We start from the raw sequence: 17,336 nt of genomic DNA, 5'->3' as shown, positions 1-17,336 counted from the left end.
TATATTACATTTAAATTTAATTTAATTTGAATACTTGTACTCAACATATTTAAGGAGGTCTTTTTTCTAACGGTAATGAGTGTGAATTTTAAGTGACGTGAGAGAAAAAATAGAAATTGAATCCTTACTTTGAAAATGTCAGTAATGACATGGGAAATGACTCTATTGCCCTTGCTCTCACTCTCTCTATAACTCTTACCTTCTCCAAATCCTCTACACTAAAATTTTGAATATTTCAACTTTTCATACCCAAAGGCAAGAAATCCCCTCTTGCAACTGAAACAACTTGTCCTCATTCACTCATTGTTCCCAATTTTGTATATTTCTTGCAAATCATATTTCAGGGGCTCACAGATGGGAACAACACAAAATTATTAGGCCTTATTTGGTTGAAATAAATAAGTAACACTTACACTTCAAATTGTATTATGGGTATTATTATCTTTTACAATTTTAAAATTATATATTTTTTTAATAATTATTATCATTAGCAACAATAAAAATCTATCAATTGATTTTTTACTTAATTTAATCTAAAATTAAGAAAAACATATATTAAATTTTTTTAATTTTTTAGATTAAATAAAAATAAAATAAAATGAGTTCTTCAATTGTGCTTTCTCTAGTAAGGTCTAGAATACTGTTTTACAAAAATGCTCTACAGGGAAAAGTCAGCTAGCTACCTACAGAAGGGCTGCTTTCAATGTTGCAATTTATTATATATGGCAATAGGGTCATTTTTTAATATATTAAATAAGTAAGTTGTGCAGAGAATTGCTTGGTGTGTTCAGATGAATTTGTCGAGTTCTTGTAACTCAGTGGATTAGAACAAATTTATTGGGTGCTTGACATAAATGGAGAAGGGTTTTTTTTTTTTTTTTTTTTTTTTTGGGATTAAACCTATTCTTTGGAATCATGCTTGAACAAAAAAAGTCCCTATATGCCTAATGTGCAATTGTATGATATTGAGAAATTTAATGTGCAGAAAAATGGGAGCAAGAAAATTTTTTTTTTAATTTTAGTTCAATTCAATAAGGTTCCAATTCAGTTCAGTAGAATCTAATTGTTAATTTTTAAAGTAAATCTATACGATTTTTTCATAAAAAGTCATATTTAAAATATCATTTAATTTTTAAAGTCAGTTATTAATATAAATTATATATTAGTATAATACATATTTAAAATACTTGTAATTCATATAGGTATATATATTAAAATTAATCATGAAAATAATAATATAAATATGTTATTTAATATATATTTTAATTATTTTTTTATTATAGAATAGATATGTAACTAATGATTAAATATATCATAAATATTATGACATACTTATAATTAAAAATGATAAAATGATTTATATACGTTATTAAAAAAAATGAATAAAAATAAAAACAGTATATAAATTGTCCATAATATATTATATATACATATATTAGTATATAATGATAAATATTTATATAATTATGCATATAGTATATAATATACCTAAAAATTATTAAAAAAATATGTGTATAAAATTAATTTTTGATTTAATTTTGATATAATATAAATCAAGTGTGATTTTAAAACAATTTTAATATAATTTTTAATGAAAAATCAGAATCAAATTAAAATTATAAAATAAGTTCGATTTGATATAATTTTTCGCTTTGATTTAATTTGATTTGTGACCCACAAAAACTGTTCATAGCCTTAATTCTTTGTGTTGCCTTGTATTCTCATAATTATTCTCATTAATAAAAATAATAAAGCCCTAAATTAAATGTATTTTTTTACCAACAATCTAGTATTGTATTTCATAACTACTCAAGAAGTAAGTTTTTATAATAATAACTTGTGTAACTGATACAAGTGCCAATCATGTAGTAACAAGTCTCGGGGACGAAGTTTTGTGACCACACCACTGATTAACTTATAGAAAAATATATCGGAAGAAAACATAGTGGAGCTGAGAAGACACATCTAAAATAGCAACCACAATAGCACGAATACTCCATAGTAAATCTTAGTGCCAATTGTTAAGAGTATCACATATAACAGATGAATCAGATGTACACACAATAAAAGAGAAATCTACTGTAGATGCTAAAGTAATCGTGTAACGACCCGAAAATCGGACCGCTACCGGCGCTAGGATCCAGGTCAGCTTAAGGCCGCCGGGACCCGTAGCAAGCCTGACATACAACCTGTGAACCTGTTTAATCCCATACATGATCACGAATATACATAAAAATTTGAACTTTTCTTTTCTTTTACCAAGCTCAACCTGTGCATGCACATAAACATATACATAAACATAAACCCCACACTGGAGTTCTCAACAAATACTCCAATGGGGCATCTCATCATACAAGCTTGGTGGAACAAAAACATTTAAAACATAGATCATGCTTACAAGAGGGATTATCATGCAAACTCAGTCAAGCACAACTTCTAAACCTCAATCTCATAATCAATATTTACATAACATAACTATTCATAACTTTACATCATTATACAATTTGTCATGTCCACATTCTAACTATTACAACTCAAGACTTCATTCACCTTGACTTCTTTGTCTAGCCAGAACCTGCAACCCTGGGGGATTAGGGAAAAGGGGTGAGCTACTAGAGCCTAGTGAGCAGAATAATAAAATATTTAAATCATATGCTATAATAGAATGCAACACATCACAAACAAATCACATCACGGATGGTATTGTCACCAAGAGTCCTCTACATTCCAAAGTGCCGGGACGTAGAATGGGTCAACCGGTCTTTCTCTTAACATAACATAACATAACATAACATAACATTCCAATGTGCCAGGGACGTAGAATGGGTACAACCTGGACTTCCGTACCATACCGTATCATATCACATCGCATTATATCGAGGACTAAGGATCATCCAATAACCATCCACATCATCATTAAATTATGCAATGCAACATATTCGTGAATTCTAATGCAAACAACCTAGAATATCACATAGCATTCGTGATGCATGAGCATGCTCAAATCTATATTGATTTGCTTTAAAACATAAGTGTTTATTCTACTCACCTCAACTAGCTCTGACAATGACTGAAGCAGCTGACTCACTGCTGGGGTCCTCGGTTCCTCGGGTCCGAACCTACACAGGTGGACACAAATGAGGGACCAAACAACTAGAACATAACTCTAAAAACATCCCCCAAAAACCCCCCCTAAAACACCTCAAAACAATCATGCAAAACATGCAAAGGAAGGCTGAACAGGGCACTTTCGGCGGCAGGTTCGGCAGCCGAAAGTCCCTCCAGAGCCGAAAGTCAGGCAGGTTCGGCGGCACCTTCGGCGGCCGAAACTCCCAGACAGAGACGAAACTCATGCATGTTCGGCGGCACTTTCGGCGGCCGAAACTGCCCTCCAGAGACGAAAGTCCTCTTTCGGGGGCAGGCTTCGGCAGCCGAAAGGCTTGCCTCCCAGGCAAGTTCGGCGGCCGAAAGTCCTTCGGCTGCCGAACCTGGTTTCTGCCAAAAGGGCAGAAACTTGGTTCCTCATACACATTTGCCTCCCAAAACCTTCAATCATGCATATAACTCACTCAAAACATACATAGATACATACATCAGCTCCTAGGAGCTTCAAACTATCCTAAACCCCATCTACAACACATCAAACAACCACAAGCATCATATATTGCTCAAAAACTTAACATAACCCTTAAACCAACCAAAAACCTAAACATGCATTTCTACCCCAAAGATCAACTTAAAACTTGTTTAAAACATAAAATGAGCTCAAGATCGGCCCTTACCTCTTGAAGATCGAGGGGAGAACGACCCTAGCTCGGAGATGGGAGAGATTGAGCTTCTTGAACCTCAAAGCTTCAAAACTTACTTTATACTCGAAAATCTTCAAAACGAAGGTGAAAACTCATAAAAATCATGAAGAATGGAAGGAAGAAACTCAAGATCGGTGAGAGACGGCGGAGAGCTCACCTTGGCCGAAAATGGGGAGAAAAGCTAGCCCGTTTTCGGCTAAGGGACGCTTTTATAGGTGGCTGGCCAGGCCACATTCGGGAGCCGAACGTGCCTCCGCAACGCATGCAAGTTCGGCGGCCGAACATGAGGTTCGGCGGCCGAACCTGGACTTCCCTCACTTATGTCTTCGGGGGCCTAAGGCTCTCCCGAAGTGCATGCATGTTCGGCGGCCGAACTTGAGGTTCGGCGGCCGAACTTGAGGTTCGGCGGCCGAACCTGGGTCTTCCTCCAAGATTATTTTCATGCAAAAACTCATTTCCTTTTTACTTAAAACCATGAAATACATTAAAACATTTTATGAAAACATGTTTCTACCCTACTAGAGGCTTCCGACATCCGAGATTCCACCGGACGGTAGGAATTCCGATACCGGAGTCTAGCCGGGTATTACAAATCGCTACCAACACAACTTGTGCCTCTCTTGCTAAAATAGATGAACACCAAACCTTTTTAGCAATTTCATGCACCACCTTACCATCGTCATTCAAAGCAACCACAACAGCATGTGAAAACAATGATCTCTCTACACCACATCACAATAAAGCATGACACTGTCACTAGGAGAAGGGTCTCTACTAGTAACAGAAGAGGGCCTGAATGGTGGATGGTAAGAATCAGCAAAAACACCACTAAGCTGTAGTTGCCTGAAATCAATAGAGATATGCTACAACGTAGCAACAGGATCAGGTTGTATCACCTCAAAAATACATTTATTTCTTTCGTTCTATATATGCCAAAGAGTGAGGCACCAAAGTAAATATTAGAGGGCCACCAAAATCCACCTTAAACTTAGCCCATAGTGTTTTCTACCACAACATGAAATTAGGAAAACCTATAGGATTAGGCGTATAGCACAGGGACTAATTAGCCAAACAGCCCAGGCATGTGGACACCAAAAAAGATATATTGTAGAGACTCAGGTTGTAACTCAAAAATAGGACAAAATGGGTCATGCAACACACCTCAACGCACCAAACTAACAGAAACTAGTAGAGCATTATGCAAAAGTCACCAAAGAAAGAATTTTAACTTTGGATAATATTAAGAGACCATATACTCTGTCAGATAGCCGATCGTATAATATAGGATGAGGAAGGTTGAGATACCTCTTGAGCATGCATTACACATAAGCAAGTTATAGTCAGAACGAACACTGTATTGACCATTACGTGTAAAATGTCATACAAGAGAATCTGGTGTACCAAGAAAAGCAACAAAGACAAATGGAATTGCCACTACTTGTTGAGAAGGAAAGAAAGACTTGACTAGTTGATGATTCTAGTCCAAAGCATTATGATTAATTAAATCTGTCACCTTGGAAATACGAGCCATACAAGACGTTGGATGAGGCAACTTAAAACTTTCCAGTTGTGGAACCCACGAATCTGACCAAATATTAGTAGTCATACCATCCCTAATATTCATTCGAGCTCCCAATTTCAAAATATCTCAATAGCTAAAAAACTTTACTGAATCCACGAACTATGTCGCCTGTGAGATGCCTACCTAACTATAGAAAGTAGATACCTCTCAAAAGTCAAACCCACAAGTGAGAGGGAGGGATTATGAAAAAGTTGCCTACACTGTTTTACTAAACAAACAAGATTAAAATTCTTAAAATCTCGAAAATCTAAGCCACCTCTATATTTAGATTGACAAACTCGATGCCAACTAACCCAACTAAGCTTCCTGGATTCCTCATCTCCACCCCACCAGAAATTTGATAATGGACTATTAAGTCTAGCTACAAATTATTTAGGATATTGAAAATTTGCCATAAAGTAAGTAGGAATAGAAGATAACACTGATTGAATCATCATAGCATGACTAGCCTGAGAAAGAAGCTTTTGTCTCTAAGCCCGAGTCTTCAATCGAATTCTATCCTCTACCACTGTCAAAGCCTATTGTCGAGATCGTCCTAATAGGAGCAGCTCATACTTCAAAGCAAGAGGTGTATGTTTGCTAAAAAGGATATGAGATTTCTGAAAATTAATCGATTGGCCGGAGGTTAAAGAATAACTCCAAAGAAGTTACCACAAAATCCATGCCTCCTATCTTGTAGCTTGAGCAAACAACAAGGTATCATCAGCAAACAAAACATCCACAATTCATAGAGCAAATCGAGAAATCTTAATACCATGAATGAGATCCTTACTATGAGCATCCGATAATAGGTAAAAAAGTGCCTGAGAAACAAACAAAAACAGATAAGGCGATAAATGATCTCTCTGCCTTAAATATCGGGAATGGCAAAAGGGAGCAGAGGAAACACCATTAATAAGAACAGAAAAATTGACTGTCAAAATATATTGCATAAGCAAATGCACCCATTAGAAAGCAAATCTCATCTTTAGAAGTACCAATCGCAAAGAACCCCAATCAACTTGATAATAAACTTTTATACATGTTCACCTTTGAGGGCCATAGTACGGCGACGACTAGTAGTAATTTTCAAATAATGAAAAATCTCACGAGCAATTACAGTATTATCTTGTATGATCATTAAAAATAAGTAAATATATCTATGGTTTTAGCTTATTGACCAAAGTTTTAGATATGACTTTATAAATAAAATTATAAAAATTTATAGGTTGAAACTAATAACATCAATAGGATTACAATATTTTAAAATAAGAACAAGATTGGTGCAATTGAGCTCCTTCAACAAATATCCAAAGTCATGAAAATTACGAACAACATAATATAAAGATGAATCCACTGTATTTCAATTATACCGATAAAACAAACATGAAAAATCATTTGGGTCAGGAGTTTTTTCTGCGCCTAATTAAAATACTGCTATTTTAATCTCTACATCAGAGATGGGTGCTAACAAAATTGTATCGAGTGCTGGCGTCACTAACGCGGGTTCTTACAAAGGCCTCTCGTACTATTGAAGTCTTGAAAACTGTTCTGACAAAAAAAAGTCTGAATGCGCGTTATTTCCTTCGCATGTGTACAACTGTGAAAGTGTACCTCTTGGCAGTAATTTTTTTTTTTTATGATGAATTTCATAACATATTTTTAATTTTTATACCAATTAATTCAAAATTTTAATTTTAACTTAATTTAATTTAAAAATTAAGAAAATCACAAATTGAACTTTTTAATTTTTAAATTAAATAAAAAGTATGATTGTGCTTAAATTAAAAATAAAAAAATAAAAAAAAGGAAAAAAAGAGTTTCACGCAATAAATCTAAAATTTCATTTAAATAAATTTAAATAAAAAGTTATATAATTAATTAATTAATTAATTTTTTTTAAATAAAAATTGAGAGAGTAAAACTTGAAATCTCTTAAATTTATTCAGATATACTTATTATTATCAAACTTAAAATTTTTGATAATGTTAATCACAACTATACTCATATATCATTAACTCATTAAAGTAAATCTACACTTCTAATCAACTTTACAATAAGTGTGTTTATATTCCCTTTTATTTTCTCATTATCACAAATTAACTTCTATAAATTTAATTATAAAATTAAAAAATAATAAATTATTTTCAAAATATAAATTGATTATTATAATTTTTATTTTATTTTATTTATAAAAATATTATAAAATATTTTTTAATATTTAATAAAATTTAATATATTTATAATAAATATAATTATATAATTAATAAAAAAATATTTTTTTAATATTATAAAAAAAAACAAAGTAAATAAAAAATTATGGGCGAAAGTAACAACTATCATTATTGTAATATCAATCTTGTGCTGTGTTTAGATACTTCTACGCAGGAACTCACACAGAGGAAGTCAAGTGCAGTGGCGCGAGTAGGAGCGAGTATGGAGTGTCCACATTCTCAGTACTTGGAGTGAATTGGTACGAAGCGGTAAGTCTACTCGCGTTTCCACGTTTCATAAAATTTCCAGGCAAATCTTCTACGACCGACACTTCTGCCCGAATTTTTTCTCTCTCTCTAAAGATTCTGTGGTTCACAGTTCACTTTCCACAAAAGCAATCGCAAATCACAATCGCTAGCTGTCATCTCTCTCTAAACCCAAAAGTGTCTCACAACTCATTGGGACCCACTCTCTATCAAACAAAAAATATCATTCGTCTACGTAGGTCCCACACGGAGATGAGATATATATATATTTTTTCTTTTTTGGGTGATGATACAATCATATCTTTAAACCAACTGTTATCAGCTTGTTTTACTTTTTTTTTTTTTAATTTTCTTTTACCACATGGCATGTTCTCAATGGATTAAAACAATTTCATTTGTATGGATAAACTCATAAACCTACAACGGAAAAGGGTTTTTTTTTTTAATGAAATTTATATATTTTTATATTATAAGAGTTGATTTAATTGAAATAAAATTATATGGAGATTAGTTAATTTATAAAAAAGATGATATAAGATGGTTGATATTTATAGTAGTTATTTTAATATTTAAATTAATAAATTGAATAAAATAATAAATATAAAAAAAAATTATTTAAAACTTAAAAGTAATTATGTTAAAATTATAATTTTTTTATCTTTATAAACATTAATTTTTAAGCTGTAAAAAAATAAAATTAATTATAATATTTTGTAAAATTTTAATCTAATTGATAAGAGATTTTATTAATTAATTAATTAAATATTTTGTAATTATAGGTATAATGGGACATACTGTATTATGTTTACTAACGGTAATTTTATATAAAAACTCGACCTTTTCAAATAAGAGTGAGTCTTGATAAAAAATCGATATTACGGTTTTGAATTTTTTTTTATGGGTGAAACTGCATATCAACTTATTATATTTTTAACATATGGTTTTATAATATAATAACAACTTATAATTTATTTTAAACTATTATTATATTAGATCAGTAATTTATATATTTCTAAAAAATTGATAAAATTAGTCAATAATATCAAAAATATTCTACATTTCATTCACATTTTAATTTATATAACTTTTTATATTTTAGTAATTTAAATTATGTAAATTATTAATCATTAAATAAATAATATAATGATAGCGATTTAAGTGTATTTTAATGATAAAAAAAGTGTATGTTAATGATAGATACTAATTTATTATTATTTTTTAAAATTATAAAATTAAATAATTATTTTTGAAAAATATATTAAATAATATTTTTGAAAAATATAAGTATATATATATATATATTACTAACTAAATAGGCTAAATTGTAATTTATTCAAAACTAAAATAATATTAATCTAATTCAAAACTAAAATTACTTCTCTTTTAATTAATTATTATCAAATTTCATGGCTACTTTAGCTCATTTATATTTCCATATAAATTGAAAAAATATAATTAATATAATTGAAAAATAAATTTATTTCATTTTTATATACTATTTACTTTTATTGTTTTTCTATAATTAAATAATTTAAATTATTTGAGTTATTTCATAATGAAATTTATATTCTTAGTGATATTAAATATATATATATATATATATATATATATGAATACAATTATACTACGAAGCAATCGTTCAAAATAAGTAATGAGCTGTCATCACAAGACAGAATTATGTGCTAAGAATCTAATAAGTAGGAAATACGGTCATACCCGAGAAAATGAAGACTTAAACACCCGGTTTATCATCAATACTCGTCCTCCTCTGAATAATACGAGTCTCGACACAAAGTTACCGTCATCAGACACAATCCAACGTATCTCTATTACACCTGTAATTGTGGAATCATGGATCTACCCGCTGGCGATATCTCTTATCAAGCAATCGGTTATATCATCATCGGCTTATCGAAAAATACTATATTTATCTTCATCTTCTTATAGTATACAAAGAGAAGGATCACAGAGGGAAAGGTATACAATTCTTACACTACTTCAGTTCTAAACAATTCATTACATTCGCCTTATCCTCCAGTATACTGACTTGAGCGTTACAATGGCTGGCGTGGGCACCTACCACCTCACGTTCTCTTTCTTATAGGTCTAGTTAATCACAACACAGTTCTGTTTTTCGGTTGCATTATTTGGTTCTATTGCCAAAAAATCCATTGACTCCTCTCTATTCATTTTGATTATGACCAGTCTCCTACTCTTTTTTTTGTAGAAGTCGGAGAGGCGAGGATATGAAGGAGACCTTAAGAGTTAGAGTGCATGATGTTATCAAAGGGCACATAGGCACAAAGGGCACATAGAGTGCATGGCATTACGCTCTTTGGCCACATAGGCACAAAGGACACTCTCTAGGGTAGAGTGCATGGCGTTATCAAAAAGCTCATCTGTCTTGAGCTCATTCAAGCGGCGGCGATCCCCGGGCCTCAGGGCATTTTTGGTTAACAAGACAGTCAGGGTAGGATCATCAAAGAGTGAAGCTGTCCAGGTCAACGCCAACGCCAAGCGCTGGATGCTAGGAGGCCATGGGAATTTAAACCCTACATTTGAAGGAACAAGCTCAGCAGGAGTGGGGATGACAGCAGAAGGCTAAAAAACTAGGGCAGATGCAGAAGCGTCCATGGTAGGAGACTTGAGCTGCGAGGGAGCCGACTCTTCTACTGTAGGTTGGGGAGGGGGAGGAGGAGGAGGAAGCATGATCACTTCTTCTACTCGATGAGTTCACTTGGGAGGGGAATCGGGTTTCCCGGCAATAGCTTTGCCTTTGCGGGCAGCACACGCCACCTCAGCAAATCTGCTTTTTGACTGGCCATATCTGCAAAAAGTGAAAAGCAAGCAAGTAAGGCAGTTTAAAATCTAAAAAAGGCATAAAGAAAAGTACCGTAATCTCTAGCCAGGGAGGTGCTTTTCCCAATGCTGGAAAGGTTAGGCGGGTGAGGACCCTTAGTCTGGCTCGCCTGAAAATGTCTCTGCCAAGACAAAACGGCATTCCTCACCGCCTGGGTGATATCAATTTTCTTCAGGACCTATCCATTTGTCAAAAGGAAGGATAAAGCCTCATCCTCCTCCCTCCTTGATTGGACCCCATCCTTCCTCAATTCCACCTATAAGTTTCAGCTCATTTGGAGGCGCCCAAAACCCCCAGACATCTGAGGTCATAGGATAAAAAACTTATTTTTCCACCGCTTTAATGAGGAAGGTATCCAGTCGAACCTCGTTCGGTGTTTACGACTGCTAAAAAATCAGAACTCTTCATTTTTGCGGGTACCCAACTGGTACAGCTGAGAGAAGAGGGCCACACTCGGTTCAATGTGGTTGTTATGACAAATGAACCGAAAGGCCACTAAGATTCTTCAGCTGTTAGGATGCAACTGCACGACTGAAAGCCTATGGAATCAGAGTACATCAACAAAGAACGGGTCTATAAGGAGCCGAAGACCCGCCTTGAGTTGCTCCTCGAAGACAATAATAATATCCTCTGCGGAGATCAGATTATTTACGCGAACCCTTGAGGAAGGGACAAAGATATGAAAAGTTTCTCGAGTAATTTGATATGTATGATAAAGGCAGTCTACATCTTGCTCCAATAGGACGGACGAGATGTTATTAATCAAGCTACCTTCGCTTTCCAGGGCCTCCCTCAATGGAACGATAGGGGTCGGAGCACGAATGGAGCCGTCGGAGGAGGAGTTTGAAGTGGAACCTCTACTAGGGGTAAGAGAAGAGGGCGTATTCCTATTAATCCTAAGAGAAAAGAAAAACAGAAATTACTATGAAAGCAAAGGAATGTAATCGAAAAAGAAAGAGCGACCGAATCTTTCTAAAAGTAAAGATTGCAGTTGAGAGCAAAAGTGATATTTGGGAAAAAAGAAGGGTTCTTATAAGACGATTTTGACGGTAAGTCTTAAATACTGCTTATGAATTAGGGCAGCATCATTAAAAAGATGGGCAAATAAAGTGGCGTGAGCTAGGAAAAAATCAATATCCATAAGCCACATGCCCCAGATCATGAGAACAATTGTCACCTTTGAATCTAAAGAATCAAAGACAAGTAGGGACCTCTAATGCTACATAGCAATCGCCCAAAGTTAGCCATGAGCTAGCACCAAAAGATAGGGTCACGTGGCAATAATCTGATAAATGGAAACACTCGAGAAAAGGAAAATCCGAACACCTAAAACACTCGGTTTATCTTCAAGTCTCTCCCTCCTCTGGATAAGACGATTTTCGGCACAAAGTTACCGTTACCAAACATAGTCCAGTGTATCCCCATTATTACGCCTGTAATCGCGGGATCATCAATCTATCCGTTGGCGATATCTCTTATCAATCAACCAGCTACATCATTATCAGATTATCAGGAAATGCTATATTTATCTCCATCTTTTTACTGTATAAAAGAAAAAGGATCATGGAGGTAAAGGCATACAATTCTTACACTATTCAAATTCTAAGCAATTTATTACGTTCGCTTTATCCTCTAGTATATTGACTTGAGCGTTAGAGTGATTACCGTAAATATCCACCACCTCATGTCTTATTTCTTACAGTTTTAGCTAATACAGCTCTATTTTTTTACCGTATTATTCAATAAAAAATAAATAGTCTATCATTTAACATGAATAAAAAAACAGATACTATATGAGTTTACGAGAGTAATATTGATTAAAAAAAATTATTAATTTAAATGGTTAGACTAAATTATTATTTAAGATACCAGATTTATTAAATATTTTAAATTAAGTACTTTTACAATCTAAAATTTTAAATTAAATAATTAACAATGGATTAATTGTTTTTTTATTCAGAAAATTTATTAGATAAAAACTGAGTCTAAACGATGTAATTGTATATTACACATAATAAGTGATTTTTTAATTCTTAAATAATAAATTTATATTGAATTTAATCACTTCCATTTATTGTTTAAACAGTGATTAATTAATATTATAAAAAATTTTAAAAAAATGAGAAGGGAAGTGCCGAAGTGGGAACTTTACACTAATGTGATATTTCCTTTTTCTTGGTTTTCCTCTGATTTAACGTTGCAAAAGCAGAGTAATTATTTTATACTAACAGGGATTTAATAATTTAAAATATTAATTTAATTAATATATTTTAATTAATTTTAACATGAAAAATATTAATTAATTTAAGCATGTACTAGAGCTGAAGGTTTCTTAAAGAAAATGAAGGTCAAAAAAGGCCTAATGCATGGAAACACGTGTGTAGTTTAGCACTTAGCAAATGTTTCAGGTTTAGCTCAAGGAGATTCACAATGATGAGTATATGAACAATCATTATACATTATATGCAAATCTATCTATTTTTATCAAAAATCTCATCAAACCTAATAAGAATAGAAAGAGAATGAAAGGTTGCCAAGGGTCCTCGGTGTTCTGGATTTTGCTTGTTATTCATCGGTTTTGTGATTTTCCTTTTGTTGTTTTGCTTTCTTTTTAGAGTTTTTCAGTTTTTTTCACCTTTGATTAGGGCACATCTATATTGTTGGTGATTGTACTTTCTTCATGGATAGAGTGATAGTTTTAGTTGTGTTTTATTTCTTTCATTTTAGTTTGTTTGACAGATTTTCAGCTGTCCTACCTTGATCTGATTTTAAGAGTTAGAGTTCGGATATGTTTTTTAAGAAGGTTTTTCATCGATCCGATGCTAATGACTAAAAACCGCACTGATACATCTAATAGTTTACACTTCTCTAAATTAATGATCGGTGGAGCTTCTATGACATCTCCCATTTTACGTAATTACTTTTATTTTTAGCTATTTTTATTTATTTTCTTGAGGTTTTTCTCTTCTACTTTGGAGTATACAACATTTTAACTTTTGTTATCATTCACATTTATATTCAATAATTTAAATCTTAAATAATAAAGTTTGGGATAAATGCTGTTATGCCGAAATCGGCCACCAGTTGTAACATGGGTGATAGACTTGGCAGATTTTTGGATGGAAGCTGTTATGCCGAAATCTAGCATCGGATGTAACATGGGTGATAGACTTGCAGTTTTTGGGATGAAAGCTGTTTTGCCGAAATCAGACACCGGTTGTAACATGGGTGATAGATTTGACAGTTTTTGGGATGGAAGCCGTTATGCCGAAATCGGGCATCGGATGTAACATGGGTGATAGATTTGGCATTTTTTGAATGGAAGTTGTTATGCCGAAATAGGGCACCTGATGTAACATGGGTGAAGACTTAGCAGTTTTTGGGATGGAAGCTGTTTTGCGGAAATCGGGCACCGGTTGTAACATGGGTGATAGATTTGGCAGTTTTTGGGATGGAAGCCGTTATGCCAAAATCGGGCATCGGATGCAACATGGGTGATAGACTTGACAGTTTTTGGATGGAAGCTGTTATGCCGAAATAGGGCACCGGATGTAACATGGGTGATAGACTTGGCAGTTTTTGGGATGGAAGCTGTTTTGCTGAAATTTGGCAATTGTAATATGGGTGATAGACTTGACAGTTTTTAGGATGGAAGCTGTTATGCCGAAATCGGACATCGGTTGTAACATGAGTGATGGACTTTGCAGTTGTTAAGATAGAAGCTATTATTTCGAAATTGAGGACCAGTTGTAACATGGGTGATAGACTTGGCAATTTTTACGATAGAAGTTGTTATGCCGAAATCGAGCACCGGATGTAATATGGGTAATAGATTTGGCAGTTTTTGGGATGGATGCTGTTATGCCGAAATCGGACACCGAATGTAACTTGAGTGATAGACTTAGCAGTTTTTTGGATGGAAACTGTTTTGTCGAAATCAGGCACTGGTTGTAACATGGGTGATATACTTGGCAGTTTTTGGCATGGAAGCTGTTATGCCGAAATCGGGCACCGAATGTAACTTTTGTGATAGACTTAGCAGTTTTTGGGATGGATCAAATTTTTTATTTATTACAATTATAGTTAAGAGGATTAAATTGAATTTATATAAATTAACATAAAATTATAATATAATTTCTAAAATTTTATTTGAATAATAAAATAATATTTAAATGTATATTTTATTATAATAATATTATTTTTTATTATTCACTATCTATTTTCACTTTTATATAATATCATAAATATTAATAAAAATTTTAAAAATAAAAAAAATAAAATTTTAGAATTTAAAATATATAATGTTTCATTTTATTTATAATATTATTAATAAGAAGTAAAATTTTTTAAATATAAAATATACATATAATTTATAATATTGAATATAAATATTTTAAAATATATTATTTATCTGTGATTTTTTATATAATAAAAAATTATTTATAATAAATATTTATTCAATATAATATATTTAATATTACATATAATAAATATAAAATATATTTAATTTTAATATAAAATTTAAATTAAATAATTATATATTTTATTAATAATATAAAATTTTAGAGATATATTGTAATTTACCTTTAATTTGTACAAATTTAATTTTATTCTCTCGACTATAATTATACCAAATCGAAAATGTATGATTTTATTATCAAAATTTAAAATATTAAATATAAATATAATTTATCATAAATATTTAAAAAAATTTTAATACCTCAAATTAAAAATACACGCATATTTTGTGAAATTTTATGCATTTTTAACTTAACATTATCATTTTAATTGTTAATCGGTAAAAAATATCTTTTGACCCCTCACCTTTTCATGAATTACCATTTTACTCATTCAGTTTAAATTTATTTATTTTTACTCCCTTAACTTTATAAAAATGATATTTACTCGTCCCTAAATTCCTAATCAACATGTCGCATGGATGCAAATAATTTAAGAGGAGTGTCAACTTATTTAAATGATAAATAGATTAAAAATAAATAAACATATAACAATTAAAGTTAAATCCCTAAATGCCTTCCACGGGAGAATATGAAACCTGGAGAATATGAGACATGCCTTTTATATCACGTTTGCCTCTAATACATCTGATAACTATTGGGTCTCGTATATCTGACCACAACTAAGTCTATGTAGGAAGCCTGCTAAGCACGCAGCCCTAACTTTGTACAATAGACGAATAGAGTACAATTTGGGTGTATCAAAAGGAGATTCGGCTTAACTGATTTGATGGGTCAGTGGACAACAGATCCCTATATATCCGAATCATATTTATATAACAGAGTATATCTATAAGTATGACCCAACGTGATGTTGACAGGATGTATTATAGCAGAACCGCAGTTACATATCACTAAATGATAAAATAAAGAGGAATAAAAAAAATAAAATATAGACCAATTAGAGTAAGTTCATAAATACATACTTTAAACTTACTCTCTATTGAATTTCAAAGACATCAGCATCTCTAGCCTTTTCTTTTTCTGCCCTTTTTACTTTACATTCTACGATTTTTCTCCTCCTCGATAAGTGAGTCTCTTGCTCCAATTGCTCCTCCTTCACTCACTCTTAAGTTTGTCCCCTCCCACCCTCTCCCTCTGGCCTCCTTGTGTTATTAGGTCGTCTACTGTGTATCATTCTGTTGAATACTATTGGTTTGTTATTTAACGGGGATAGTGATGGACGGTCCTTTGACAGAATGGTACATTGGGATAGGGAGTAGGTTGGTTGCGGTGTGGACTGTGATATGAATTATGTCGAGTTGCTAGTGTATTTAACTTCTTAGATAGACTTAAACCCTCTATAGTTATGTATTGTTTGGTCATGCAAAATGCCATACATTCCATTGTTAAAATAAATTAATTAAACTAAGATTTTAAAAAAAAAAAGAAAGAAATTAGCTCCACCGACACTTTGATGCTCATGTGGCCTGAAAGGACAAAACCATCTAACAGAATATAATAATGTAGAGTGAGAAGCAGTAAAGTTGAAAATCACATGAAGGCCAAGCCAAATGAGCCGTATACCATTTGGTAGTGGTGGCTATAATGTTATTTTCATTAATAATTTATCAAAGTATTTACTTTCTATATTAAATTAAATTTGAATTAACCTAACAAATTTTTTAATTATAATTTGCCTTTTTTATTATTTTTTTAATAAAGTATTTGCCAACTAATTCATTTATAGAAAACAAAAGGTTGCCTTGTCAAAAAATCACATAAACAAACAATTCTATTGTTGTCATTTCCATTATATTAAATACAACAGCTAATAATTGCATTGGTGAGTTGTCTTGACTTCAATATATTTTTGTCACCATACCCATGTTTTTTATTAGGGACATTAGATAATTAGTAGGGAATTAGTCTAAATTTTAGGTAAACACACCTTAGATTATCACTCACCATGTTCCATATTTGACCAACGATTAAAAAAATATTAGGTGAAGTTGAAAAAAAAAATACATATTCGTATAAATATTATTAAATTAAATATAAACTATATGGGATATTGCGCGATTAATATGAAATATGATTGAAAAGTCATTACATTCATTTAAATGTTTGTTTCTGTGAATTTGCATACTGTATTATTCAATTTTTGAA

The sequence above is a fragment of the Manihot esculenta genome, chromosome 12, assembly GCF_001659605.2.
Source record: "Manihot esculenta cultivar AM560-2 chromosome 12, M.esculenta_v8, whole genome shotgun sequence".
Lineage (NCBI taxonomy): Eukaryota > Viridiplantae > Streptophyta > Magnoliopsida > Malpighiales > Euphorbiaceae > Manihot > Manihot esculenta.
The sequence above is the reverse complement of the archived record's forward strand: the minus strand, read 5'-3'. Positions refer to the sequence as shown.